Source organism: Erpetoichthys calabaricus, chromosome 2 (genome assembly GCF_900747795.2).
Source record: "Erpetoichthys calabaricus chromosome 2, fErpCal1.3, whole genome shotgun sequence".
In the NCBI taxonomy this organism is placed as follows: domain Eukaryota; kingdom Metazoa; phylum Chordata; class Cladistia; order Polypteriformes; family Polypteridae; genus Erpetoichthys; species Erpetoichthys calabaricus.
Genome location: NC_041395.2, coordinates 139707819 through 139722092, shown reverse-complemented (window position 1 = coordinate 139722092; position 14274 = coordinate 139707819). Strand labels below are relative to the sequence as shown.

The 14274-nt window shown below is 38.3% G+C and overlaps 1 protein-coding gene across 3 annotated transcripts in view; it reads right to left on the bottom strand.

Moving 5' to 3' along the window:
- pex5la (peroxisomal biogenesis factor 5-like a) overlaps nucleotides 1-14274 on the bottom strand; it is a 293523-nt gene that overhangs the window by 124585 nt on the left and 154664 nt on the right. The window lies entirely within an intron of this gene.

Sequence of the window (14274 nt, the reverse complement as noted above, 5' to 3'; positions counted from 1 at the left end):
CATGGGCATGGGTTTGATTTTTGATCATACTGTATCACTGTCGGTACGGATTTGCGTTCTTATCCACGTGGACTCTCAGAGACTTAACGTTAACTGGACAAGCATAAATGGGTGTGTGTAAGTGACCTATGAAGAACTGTTATCCCATCCAGGGTTGGTTCCTGCCTTGCATCAGGTCCCCATGACCCTGTAAGGGACAAAAGGGCTTTTTAAAATTGATGGATGGATGGATATTTATATACATCTAAGTGCTCTTTTCACTGTAGCTTTGGGCACACTTCATAGACTCAGACATACACTTGGCATTTTCACATAAAGATGAACATGAAAGGACAGTTAAGTCTATTTCAAAAACGTAATAAAAAGAATAAATGCTACAAATGATGCAAATACTTTACAACAGAATTTTACTTAACTGAAACCACCTCATTGTTATTTTGTTTCTTATGATCAGACAGTTAAGGAATTATAAAGGCTGCTGAAATGTGCCCAGTCTGATAAAAATATATTAAACGAATTTGACAGAATCTGCCAACAAAACAATGTGAGGTTGTGAAGTAGAAGGCAAGCAAAGTGATCAGCAGCAGAGCCCTAGCCATAGTGTTATAAAATTTCTTTTCCAGATATCTCTGCTTACTTTCAAAATGCTTGAGGGATTTCTGTAAAGTTTATAAATTTAGTACTAAAAATGGAGGGAAGAAATGATATCTTCTGCTTTTATTAATCCTCAGGTACAGTAAAGCATGGGATTTCAAGTTGAGCCCTGGGGCTTCCCTATGGCAGGTTTTTGTTTAAAAATTAGTTAAGCAAGACGGTATTTTTTGTCCTGTGTATTTTCTTGTGTCAAAACAGACTTCACAAACTAGTTATAGTTGTGAACTGGAGTCTCAAACATAAGAAAATGAGTGTGAGGCCTACTAAAATCACCACAAAATTAGGGGCACAACCTTACCATCCTGTCTGAGGAGGCTCACCACAAATCCAGCTTGTCCTACAACAGCTAGATGCAGACTTCTAGCCTAGCACGACCCAAATATGGTGAGCTGGCAAAATAACAAGAAATATTCCAAGATACAGCCAAAGCCCCAAACGGAGGAAGTTGACCATAAACCTCTAGCTTGTGTACAGATGGGCAAACAATTAATCTTTATAAATTAATGTTTATTAACAATAATCAAAAAATACAATTAAATGCGTGAAAGGTCAAAAATAGCCAACAAAAGTTGCTGAAAAGGCAATCTTCCAGCAAACAAGTTCCAAATACATTATCTAGTAAACAGAATCCTAAAGACAGAAGCAAGAGGTCAGGAAAACCAGGAGAATCCCTAAGTAAATAACAATACTCCTAAAGAACATCAAACAAATGCAAAGATCCCCTGGCTGGGTCTCTCACTTAAACCGCCAGAAAAGGCAGAGGGAGGACCCAGCAGTGGTGATGTCAGGGTGGCCCCGCCTCCTGGGGCTCTACCTACAAAATACAGTGGTGTGAAAAACTATTTGCCCCCTTCCTGATTTCTTATTCTTTTGCATGTTTGTCACACAAAATGTTTCTGATCATCAAACACATTTAACCATTAGTCAAATATAACACAAGTAAACACAAAATGCAGTTTTTAAATGATGGTTTTTATTATTTAGGGAGAAAAAAAATCCAAACCTACATGGCCCTGTGTGAAAAAGTAATTGCCCCCTTGTTAAAAAATAACCTAACTGTGGTGTATCACACCTGAGTTCAATTTCCGTAGTCACCCCCAGGCCTGATTACTGCCACACCTGTTTCAATCAAGAAATCACTTAAATAGGAGCTGCCTGACACAGAGAAGTAGACCAAAAGCACCTCAAAAGCTAGACATCATGCCAAGATCCAAAGAAATTCAGGAACAAGTGAGAACAGAAGTAATTGAGATCTATCAGTCTGGTAAAGGTTATAAAGCCATTTCTAAAGCTTTGGGACTCCAGCGAACCACAGGGAGAGCCATTATCCACAAATGGCAAAAACATGGAACAGTGGTGAACCTTCCCAGGAGTGGCCGGCCGACCAAAATTACCCCAAGAGCGCAGAGACGACTCATCCGAGAGGTCACAAAAGACCCCAGGACAACGTCTAAAGAACTGCAGGCCTCACTTGCCTCAATTAAGGTCAGTGTTCACGACTCCACCATAAGAAAGAGACTGGGCAAAAACGGCCTGCATGGCAGATTTCCAAGACGCAAACCACTGTTAAGCAAAAAGAACATTAGGGCTCGTCTCAGTTTTGCTAAGAAACATCTCAATGATTGCCAAGACTTTTGGGAAAATACCTTGTGGACTGATGAGACAAAAGTTGACCTTTTTGGAAGGCAAATGTCCCGTTACATCTGGCGTAAAAGGAACACAGCATTTCAGAAAAAGAACATCATACCAACAGTAAAATATGGTGGCGGTAGTGTGATGGTCTGGGGTTGTTTTGCTGCTTCAGGACCTGGAAGGCTTGCTGTTATAGATGGAACCATGAATTCTACTGTCTACCAAAAAATCCTGAAGGAGAATGTCCGGCCATCTGTTCGTCAACTCAAGCTGAAGCGATCTTGGGTGCTGCAACAGGACAATGACCCAAAACACACCAGCAAATCCACCTCTGAATGGCTGAAGAAAAACAAAATGAAGACTTTGGAGTGGCCTAGTCAAAGTCCTGACCTGAATCCAATTGAGATGCTATAGCATGACCTTAAAAAGGCGGTTCATGCTAGAAAACCCTCAAATAAAGCTGAATTACAACAATTTTGCAAAGATGAGTGGGCCAAAATTCCTCCAGAGCGCTGTAAAAGACTCATTGCAAGTTATCGCAAATGCTTGATTGCAGTTATTGCTGCTAAGGGTGGCCCAACCAGTTATTAGGTTCAGGGGGCAATTACTTTTTCACACAGGGCCATGTAGGTTTGGATTTTTTTTTCTCACTAAATAATAAAAACCACCATTTACAAACTGCATTTTGTGTTTACTTGTGTTATATTTGACTAATGGTTAAATGTGTTTGATGATCAGAAACATTTTGTGTGACAAACATGCAAAAGAATAAGAAATCAGGAAGGGGGCAAATAGTTTTTCACACCACTGTACATGGAATAGAGGAACACTTAAAAAGGCAGTACTTAATTGGAAAGACTCATAAAAAATGTTAATTTCAAAATGACAACAAAACATAACTTCAGACTGTTACATAACATTTATGCTGAATAACTGCTGAATGAAGCAAGAATTTATGTGTGTTGTACTGGGATGAAGTCATTCCTTTTATCTTGCTGTTTAATATTTTGTTTAATGTTCATGTTATTTAAGCCATTACTGTACTTGATAATATTAAACGAGTGAATAACACTGAAGTAGCTGCTTCCCTTTAACACTCCATGTCTTTTGCACTTGTGCCTCCTCTGAATTGTCTATATTCAGATACAATTAACAGAGCAAACTCAACTTAATCATCAAATTAAAAAGAGAGTTAAACCAGTGACACATTACACAAGCATTTTAAATTGCACTTGCTTGATCATGTTAGTTTGAGAATGTTGCTTACACTTTACGATTCTTCAACAAAGTTTCAAATTTCCATGATGATCTCGCTGCAATCTGACTATTAATTGATGTGCAGGTTGACAGCCCTGGTGCCTAAACAAATGCTTTCAGGTATGACCTTTCTTTTTCCATTCTGTTGTGGTACAACAGACATGAGACATCAGACAGGCAAGCCTCTTTTCTGTTTGTGTGGTCAAAACCACCCGTTTTGCTTCTTTACTCGCAGCAGTATTATATGCATTGTACTTATTGCTGAGTACTCACTGGTTATGAGTTCTCACATTCAAAAGAGCCCACCCTGCAACATAAGATGCAGTGTGAGGCACAGGTCTGACTGAAATGCTAGGGATGTTACGCTACACAGCTGGTGGTCACAGGCGCACCCCACAACTTGCTAAGATTCTGTGAATAAAGACTATACAATTGTCTTTAGTAATTGGAAATTGCTAAAAAAGTTAGGCGGTGTAAGCAGTTTATTTTAACTGTAAATCTCACACTACTGGACTTTTCTGATTGCAAATAATTAAAGGAAAAAAGTCAGCTAATTAAACAAGGACTCACTGATTGTGAAAGTTTTTGAAACTAAAACCTGTTGCCATGGAGGGGGGGGACCCCCAGAACTGAACCTAAAAATCCCCACAAAAAGATATTCTTTTAGGGTCAGCGTTACTGTACTGTTTCATTTGTTCTTCTTTCAGTAGCTGTCTTCATGAAAATCTTTTAGTTTCACACTTCAGCAGTACATTGTGTGTGAATGAAAGTTATTTATATGTTCATGTTTCTAGAAAGCTGCGGTGGGCTGGTGCCCTGCCTGGGGTTTGTTTCCTGCCTTGCGCCCTGTGTTGGCTGGGATTGGCTCCAGCAGACCCCCGTGACTCTGTAGTTAGGATATAGTGGAAAGGATAATGGATGGATGGATGGATGGATGTTTCTAGAAACAATCACAAAAAATGTTTGGGGTACACAACAGTGTGTGTTACTCAGCTGCAGCAAAAGCAGATCTAATTTTGTCTACATTTATGCAATTTGGGGGGAATCTTTTGTTCTCATTGCAGAAAGAAAATTATTAACTCAAGCTTTATTGTGAAGGACTTGGCAATTTCAGACAGATTGGACACATTTTTTGTCAGTTGAATGTAGTAATTTCTAGACTCCCTGTTGGCCTACTTCAGCAAAATCAAGAAATATGCAAATTAAATGTAAATCAATGTAGAATGCAATTAAAGAAATAAGGTAAATGTTGGAAGCTGCTACTGTATGTGCATTGTGAGGTAGGTGGTGCCCATTGTTGGCCCCATGCTCAGGTTTGCCAACAGCAGTGGCAGTGTAGTTATGCATGTAATTAAAGTCAACTTGTTAACACATTAACTACACTGTAATAATGCACAATCAAACAATGGTTAAAAAGGGGTTATTATGGAAATACATTGTCATAATGTATGGGAGACAAGAGAAATAAAGCGTTATTATAACTAAGTGAGAAGAAAAAACAGACCATATCAAAATCTGAGACAAACATGAAGAAATCCACTACTACACTGGACCTTGTGAGTGCTTGTGGTTAATCCAAACCCTGGATGCTCAACTGCAGTTGTAGGCATTTTCAAAACGTAGAACTATGGTGTACCGTGTTAGCCATTATGGATGTAGCGAGAAGTTAAGCAAAATGACACCATCTTGCCTGAAGAAGGGGCCTGAGCTTCCTTGAAAGCTTACATATCATAATCGTTCTAGTTAGCCAACAAAAGGTAGAAGATATGAATTTGTATGCCGTAGTAGTTAGATGCACTTGCACATCAAGTATGGGACACATCAGAGGCACGTAATCTTTGATAAAACCATTAGTGAGTTAATTAATTGTGAAAGACACACTGATGGCAAAACTTTACAAAGAAAGCCCACTGCACCTGCAGACAGTGATCATTAGTGCATAAAGACACTAAGGAGCTTTCTATCCATAACAAATATGAAATAAAATGTACAAAGATTTTTTAAAACACAAAATAATGTATTACAGAAAGAGAGATGTACAGATATTCATCATTAGTTAATCTTACATCATTTTATCCAAGACAAAAATATCACAAGACTAATGGCACCTGCTTACATCCAGAATTACTGCCTGTAGAAGACTGTGTTCATAGCTAGAATGGCTCAGATGGATTGGCTCATTTTGTACATTCACCTAAAGTTTTTGGCCGTGTCAATGACCACACATATTTTTGTTGGACCTTTCCAGCAGTATGCAAACACTTTCGTGACAACTGCACACCCAGTTGTAAATGCACTCCTCTGGCTTTTTTCCCTATAGTTTTACACAATAAAGTGTGTGTCACTTCTTAACAAAATAGAGATAGGAAACCTTCAAGTGCCAGTTGATGAATGCTGTATATACTCAACTTGTCCACTTTATTAAATACATAAACTGAGTACCCTGTCAGTGACACCATAATGTGTGCAGGCAGTGCTGTTTAAAAAGGTAAGCAAGCACCAGAGGACTTTGTGTGTGTAATATAATGGAAGAATGTCAGGAACATACAGTAAGTGACTATAAATATGCAATAATTCTGGGGCCAGACACACTTGTATGAATAAATCAGAAACTGCAATCCTTTTGGGCTTTTCACATTTGGCACAATTCTGCTTGCGTTGACAGTAATCCACCAATCAAAAAACCTCCAGTCAAGAGTGGTGATGCGCTCAGTGATGAAAGAGTCCAATAGAGGCTGACATACTTTGAACAGAGTAGCATTTAATTTGCTAATTAATGACAACAAGTGGTGATAGATAAGGCACATTAGAATGTATAATTCATTGTACATTGTTATACAAGTGACATGGCAGCCAATAACCTAATTGACCTCAACTCTTCACAAAAACAAGAAGGTTAATTTCCAGGGAGTTACATGTTACATAGTCATGGTTTGGAAAGTCATTGCCAGGTATGATCAATCTAAATTCTTTTGGATTCACATAGATGGAAAAGGCTCATGATTTCACAGAACTATTGTCTACGAAAAAAGGCTGGTGATGGTGGAATAATTGTGTTGGGTGTATTTTCACGGCATCCTTTGGGTCCCTGGACATAAGCAAGACAATATGTGAATGTAGTAGAATTTATGAACATTGCTGTCAATTGAGTACATACCTTTATTGCAAAGACATTTTGATGAAAGGAATACAGATGCACCTTGTAGTGTTCCCAGTCATAAGGCTAAACACGTCTTGAAATGGTTCCAGCATCAAGGAAATGAAGTCAGGCTAATGCAGTGGAGTAAATTGCTACCAGAGCTCAAACCACTCAAGAGTTAGTCACCCACTTCTAGAGGAATAATACTATGCTTTAGGTAAGGTGTCTGAGCTAAAAAAAACAATGGGGATGCAACCATTCAAGTGACGCTCCTTAGGAGTCCCCTTTTATCTCAGCTTGTTAGGATGGTTGTGCAAAGGGCCCATGGTTAATTTTTCAAGGAGTATAAACAGCGCTGTGAAGGGGAATTGTTCTGAGCAAACTCTTTTCCAGTGACAGGTTGGTTGGATTTCACACAAGACATCAATTGCAACCCAGTAATCTAGGCACTGGGCTACCATCCATGGATACAACCCAGACGTGTGTGACAATGTGGCCAAAAGCACATTACCACCCAGCAAGAACCATTATGACACATTGAATAGTCAGTGAAGTGCTTTGAACAGTTTAATCAATATAAAACACAACAGGCCCTCTATTAAGAAGTTTGCTTTAATTATCTTTGTTAATCTGAAGTGCTGAAGAGCCTGTGCTAGAAAAATCACAAATAGGGAAGAGATTTAATGATGATCATTCCTTGGACTGTTTCAAGATGATCAGTTCATGTGTCAGTAAAGGCAGGACCTTAGCAAATGAGCAAATGAGTTGGGTTCCACATCTCCAGGAAGCGACTGTGTATTTCTGCACTAATGGGAAGTTCATTCCAGGCTGGTATGCCTGGAGGTCACACAAATTATTTAAATATCATCACTTAATTTTAAAGTATTGTCAAAGCACATTCACTACTGTATAAATATAATCTTTTCCTCTTGTGTTTTGCTGTACAACAATGGAATCAGCAGAAGCATCCAAAGTAAGCTGACTATGAAAACAATAAAAGACTACCAGCAGTGCATTACCATCCATCCATCCATCCATTTTCCAACCCGCTGAATCCGAACCATTTCTAGTAATTCTTAATTTGTTTTTTGAGTGATTAGCAGAACTCAGCATCCATTGAGGGTCAATAAAGCAACACCTTTGACTCTCATTGTATATAATTCTTTATATACTGTATTTATATGATAGCAAAATGTATTTTGTAATATGTATGCTGGTGTGGAGAACATTAGACATATGTTCAGATGGTGGAATCCAAAGGAACAAAGAAGCATTTTCTGTCTTATTTGTTCTTTAGACTCTTCTCTTGTTTTGATTCTTGTCACCTCTCAAAATAATTTTTCATTTTCACTTTCTTTCATCCAAGGCCTCTCACATTGACTTCTTTTGCACTTATGCACATTTCATTCTGATTCACCATAATTTGCTCTTTGTTCTTTCCATCCAGCAATAACGAATGCCAAAATATAATAAGCACAAACTACTTATTTCAGTGGTGTCAGTTTAAAATTATACAACAATGCAGGTTGCGGAACAATGCTCTAAATGCCAACATTAATTTTAAAAGAAAATTAATGATTCTGTGACAACAAAAAGAAAGCTACTGATGCAAAATGATAATGTAATCTAAAGAAAAGTCCCCTGCTTCAAGTGATCTTTTAATTAAAAAACAATAATCTGGAAAAAGAGCTTTGTTATGGTCCACAGAGCCTCTTTTAGTGGCACCATTCCTGAAACCCTTTCACAGGAGCGCCTGAGTGCAACCAGTTTCTCTCCCCTCAGGCGTCGTTCTCCACACAACACACCCTACTGAATTCAGGTCCATGTCACACGCAGACTGTGAAAAGCAGCTGTCTAAGTTAGTCGAACTCCATTGGCTCAAGTCATTTGTTGGCCTTATAACTTCTTCACAGTGGGCTCATTTCATTTGAGTTCTGGTACAAGAAGTTGTAGTCAAAACATCATTGATGGAACATGACAGGAGACTGTTTGCGTTCCAACTGCTCTCTTAGTCAGCACTGCTTTGGCAAGAACCTAAAGGGCACATTAGCCACCTATTTTTAGCATCTCTTACAGGGGATCCCCAGGAGGAATTCTCAAGACATGCTAGTTAAGGTGCTTTAAGTTCCTATTGATCTGCAGCAACATTTATGACACCCTCAACCTATTGATTGTTTTAGGTAAAAAGTCATTTAGATCTTTTATGAGGTAACTGATCTGTGAGTAATTAATAGCTCTGGTTGATCCTTTAATCAGATATACAGATGTGAATGCTGGCAGTCCTTTAAAACAAAATGTCTGCTCAGAAATCTAGGCCATGACTTCAGTAACACAGACTGATACAACACTTGCAGAAGTAGTGCTGCATCGGGCCAAGTCAATATACAGAACAATGACACCTCAACCAGGAATGACGTGCGCTGTGTGACTGGTAGAAGTTTAACATAATGAAGGCACCTATTTAAGAGGCACACGTTATGCTGAAACTATGCTCTATTTAAATTTTGTGCTGTTGCTGCTGATTTTTTTTTTACTATTTATTAATGAACAAGGTAGAAATGTTAGATCGAATATTCTAACTTTGGAATGCTTATTTTTGCTGCTACTGCTGTATGTTGTATTGCATGTGCACAAGTAGTATACAACTTTCAATTTTCTGTATAAAACAGAATGATGCAAGCAGAATATTTGTAAACATAAATATAAGAATTAGGAAAAACACCAAATTTAATTAGAGAAGAATTTTACTAAAGGTGGACAAGGACATCTGAGTACAAATGAGCCTGGATTTTAAAGTCCAGCATGTCACAGATTTTATCCTAAATAATATGTTCCCTGTTCCAGACCGGAGGAAGATCTCAGCGGCTGAAGGCATGCTAAGCAATGACTTGGACTCCATCTCAAGCCCTGTATTGTAAAGCTTCAAATTTAAAGTTGTATAGTTTTGAATGTAACCTCCATACCAGCATAGTTACCTACTACAAAAACATGACCCTACAGTTTATTGCATCTGAGAGGCTATTAATGCCATTATTTACAGTATAATACATAGCACAATGGTTGGCCAGTGACCATTTGGAATCACACATTTGTGATTTATACTGCATTACTTAGTGAGCAATAGCTCACACAGACCTGCAGCGATAAATCAAGAAATAACCCTCATGACTAGTTCATTTAGTATGGTATACTCACAAACGAAAAGATTTCAAGAAAAAATGATAATGAAGACTGCTTATATTAGAAATATAGGGCGGAGTGGCAGCTCGGAGTCTAAGGAGCTGTGCCAGCAGTTGGAAGGTTGCCAGTTCAGATCCCGTAAATGCCAGAAGTGACTCTACTCCATTGGGCCCTTGAGCAAGGCCCTTAACCTGCAATTGCTTTGTGCTGGGTATGACATTAATCTGTGTCCAACCCTGCAAGCAGGTCCTCCAATTTACAGGGAAAACTTAGGGATTGGTGGCAAGATTGGCACTCCAGCCGCCATAAAAAAAACCTCACACTGTTCCAGTGTGGTGCTGAGGTGTCACCTGCTGCACTCAGGTGGTTCAGTGTGTGGAGCAACGCGCTATCAGCGCATGCTCCCAACCTCTCTATATTAGAAAAAGACTGTGAACTACCAGGGCTTCTTTATTTAGAGCAATTTGTTGCCAGTAAGGAAGGGATGACCAATGGAAGTAAACAAAAACAATTATACAATAAAAGGAAAGCAATAATTGCATTGCCTTTCTGAGCCTACAGAAATAGATTTTGTGCCATTGGGTACTGTAACTGTTGGGGCGGCTACTCACTTAACGTGAGTAATATTGTCATAATTCATGTGTTAATAATTTTGTTTATCATGAATTTATTTTTAACACTTTGTGGTAATAATGTCATAGGCTTGGCTAGTTGTTTTATGTGTCAGTTGATACAATGCCAAGTACTGCTAGGCACTAGCTTTGTGTGACATCATTTGTGGTGGCTATTTAAGGTCAAGCCATATATTTAAAGGTGTCCACAGTGTGTTTATAATAAGAGAAAGACTCTGCTCAAGAACTTGCTTTCTAAAGCATTATATATTTTTAGATAATCAAGATTATTATCTACAATGACAAATTTGTTTTGGCTGCCTAATCATTTTTTGAATATTATCTTTACAGATTCTCTGCCACTCCATTCAGTCTTCACCGACTTGATAAGCTCACCTCAGTCAGACTGATACAGACCAAGATAAAAACTCATCTCCAACTCTCCATCTCTCTTACTCTGCATGTCCTGGCATCTCTTCAGCTGAGCTGTTGCCAAATACAACTCTCACAATTTCAAGCTCGGTGGAGCAACAACCACAAGGGGCTTTTCAGCTCCATCCAGCACCCACTTCTGTGTTGAATTCCTGGACCACTTTCTGGGTAAGAAATGCTTTGCAAAACTCTTTGGGATGTCTTATTAGAACTCCTCCTGGTGGCCTCATGTATCCCTGAACTCTTGCACCCCAATACATACTAAAAGTAAAAGGCAACTCCACTGAAGCCTGCCTACTATAATATACAGTACATAGCAGGAAGCCATGTTCAATGTAAAGAAGTTCTCTACTCCCATGTGTTGGACTGGGAGACTCCTAAAACACTTCATGTCATCCTTTGTTGTCTTGTTGTCCTACTGTATATCTATTTCTGTGCCTTAAATAGTATAAATGTAATTGGAAGCACATCCTTTAATGACCACTGCAAAGAAATCATTCAGTCTTTTCTTCTCTCTGTTACTTGAAGTGTTGGACCTTACTACTTCTATTTCCTTACATATTCTGTAGGAAAGGTTTGTTGCAATTTGATTTGGAAATTTTTTGTTCCATTCTAGCTCTGTGTTCTCATATTTTTTTAAACTAGCATTTATTTAGTTAGTTATCCTTGTACTTTTGTTTTTTACATGATCAGCCATTTTGAATAATTTTTATGACAATTTACATTCTCAGGCATTTTTCATTATTTAGAAATTTTCGTTAACAGAGTGGAAAGTAGCCCATTGTATAAAAAGGATGATCCGCTGAAACCCATGAACTATAGGCCAATAAGCTTAATATGTATCATGGGTAAATTATTATAAACAATTATTAGCAAAATGACTGGGTGTCACATAGCAAGAACAGGTGTATTAGCAAATAGTCTGCCAAGCTTCAGATGGGGAACGATATGTTTTACTAAATTGCTGGAATTCTATGAGAAAGCAACAAAAGTTTATAATAGCAGAAGTGCATATGATATTTATCTGAATTTACAGATGGCTTTGGTAAGGAACCACATGAGAGAATCATAATCAAACACAAATTAAGTGGAAGTTTAAAGCAAAGCCTGTAGATAGGTCCAAAATTGGGTGAAACACCACAAACAAAATGTTATTGTCATAATTACAGGGAAGATGAGATTTGGAGTGACCAGGAGAAGGATGTGAAAATAAAACAGGTCAAAACTGGGAGATCAAAAGACAATTGTGTGTCAAGGGGATAATGAAGAGCAAGAAATAAAGTCAAGGATGTAAGCAAAAGATTGATACACAAACAAATGAAGCACAAAGATTTTTCACACGTGTTAGAATTGTTTTTGTTTTTTTTAAAATCTAGCTTGGATAGGGAAAGGTGGCCCTGGGAGACCTTTTGTATTCCTTGCGTTGCGAGGACACGGCCATAACAACCATCGCATGTCCTAACAACGGGTGCCCAACAGTGTGGCAAAATGCACAATTTCCTGTAACAGAATAATTCCTATCAAGTAGAGTGAGAGGAACTATATAAATGATCTGGATGCGAATGCAAATTACAAGCTGGGCAAGTCTGCAGATGATGTAGGCCCAATTGAATCATTACAAAGAGACCTGGACACCATACTGTACTGGGCAAATGTTAGAGGTTTGAAACTTTAATGTAACCCTTGTGAGAAGAAGTCATTGTGAACTCCTCACTATCTACGCCCACACAATGAACAGAAGTGATTAAGAAGCCTTATAGGATGTTAGATTATACAGGACAATGTGAGGCATGCAAGTCAAGTGAGGTTATGCTTAAGTTATATAACAAACTAGTGAGGCCTCAGTTGGAGTAATGTGTACATTCTTGCCTCCATATTATAAAAACACATAACAACACTAGAGAAAGTTTGGAGGAGAGTGACTTGGTGCTGGACTGAGGCATATGAGCTTTGAAAAGAGATAGAAGGAGCTGATCCTTTTCATTCTAAGCAAATAGGGATTAAGAGGTGAAATGACTGAAGTATTTCAAATTATGAAGGGAATTAGTACAGTGGATATCAGCTTTTACCTTAAAATTAGTTCTTCAAAAAGAATGTGGAAACACTGTTGGGAATTTGTAAGTAGTGTGGTAGAGAGTGAGACTCTAACTTTCAAAACTTGATGTGATGTTACATTGGAGAAATTAAGGGAAGAGAAGTGACAAGCTTGAGAAGAATGGCTTTTCTTGCCAAAATTGTTCTAATGTTCTAACACACAATTTAACAAATGTAATAAATATGCAGCAGTGATTAACCTTTAATAGTATATGGAATGCCCTGCTCTCTCTCACCTCTGTTTTCCTTCCAGTTTAGCCCTCGCTGGGCTCATCTCTCAACTCGAGCCTCAATGGGGATCTGGCAGGGAGAAAGTAAGGTTGCATTCTGCTGGCTTGGGAATGCATTGTATCCTTGTGCTCATTTTTAGCCTTAAAGTGAAAGAGAATGACAGCTGCCTCTGCTGCCTGCCCTCCTTTGTACATAGCAAAACCTGACGTTCCTCTCTGTGGGTTTCCTACTTCCATCTAACTGTCAAGAGTCCCTTGAGTTTTCTCTTCTGGGACATGTTTTTATATTAATAGGGCTTACTTGCCCAGCAATCCCTGTGTTCTGAACTGACATGCAGACAGGCACTTCAACTGCCAGTTTGGACTTCTGTTTTTTAAACGGCCTCAGTTTGTCTTTTGCCAATTTAGGGTCCATTTTTTCCTCTGGCTACCTTCTGACAGCTGGGCAACACATTACAGTGCATTCAGCTTATTGTTCATTGTTTTCTATTCTGACTTGATGCCATAGTGCCAGACTCAGCTTAATTAGCTATACCTTTTTCTATATTTATATTATTTTTAGCAAACCTTGCTATCCTGTATTGCTTACTCTTTTTTTTAGTCTGCTTTGAAAAACAGTTTGTAATGTTCTCTGTTAAAGGTGATATGTAAAATCATTTGATTGATTTATAGCTTTCAACCCTTTTGGGATTTCTATAATTAATTCTGAGATTCTGAGATTTTCCATGAAAAGAAAGAATCGATTGTAGAGATCTGCACTTTGAATTGTGCCTTTATCTATAATATTATTCATTGATTATTTTTTAATCCATTTTTCCCATTAGAGTCATGGTCATGGGTAGCAGGAACAACTCTAGATAGTCCACAAGTCCATACGAGAAATCACTTGCCAATATTTTAATTGTTAGCACACCTAACAGAGTATATTTAGAATTAAAAAAAAGTCCACATGAACAACGAAAGAGCATGCAAACTCCACACATAACATGTAAAATAACAGTCTTACACACACTCAAATCAATTTAGTGGTGTAGGGGGCTGAAGC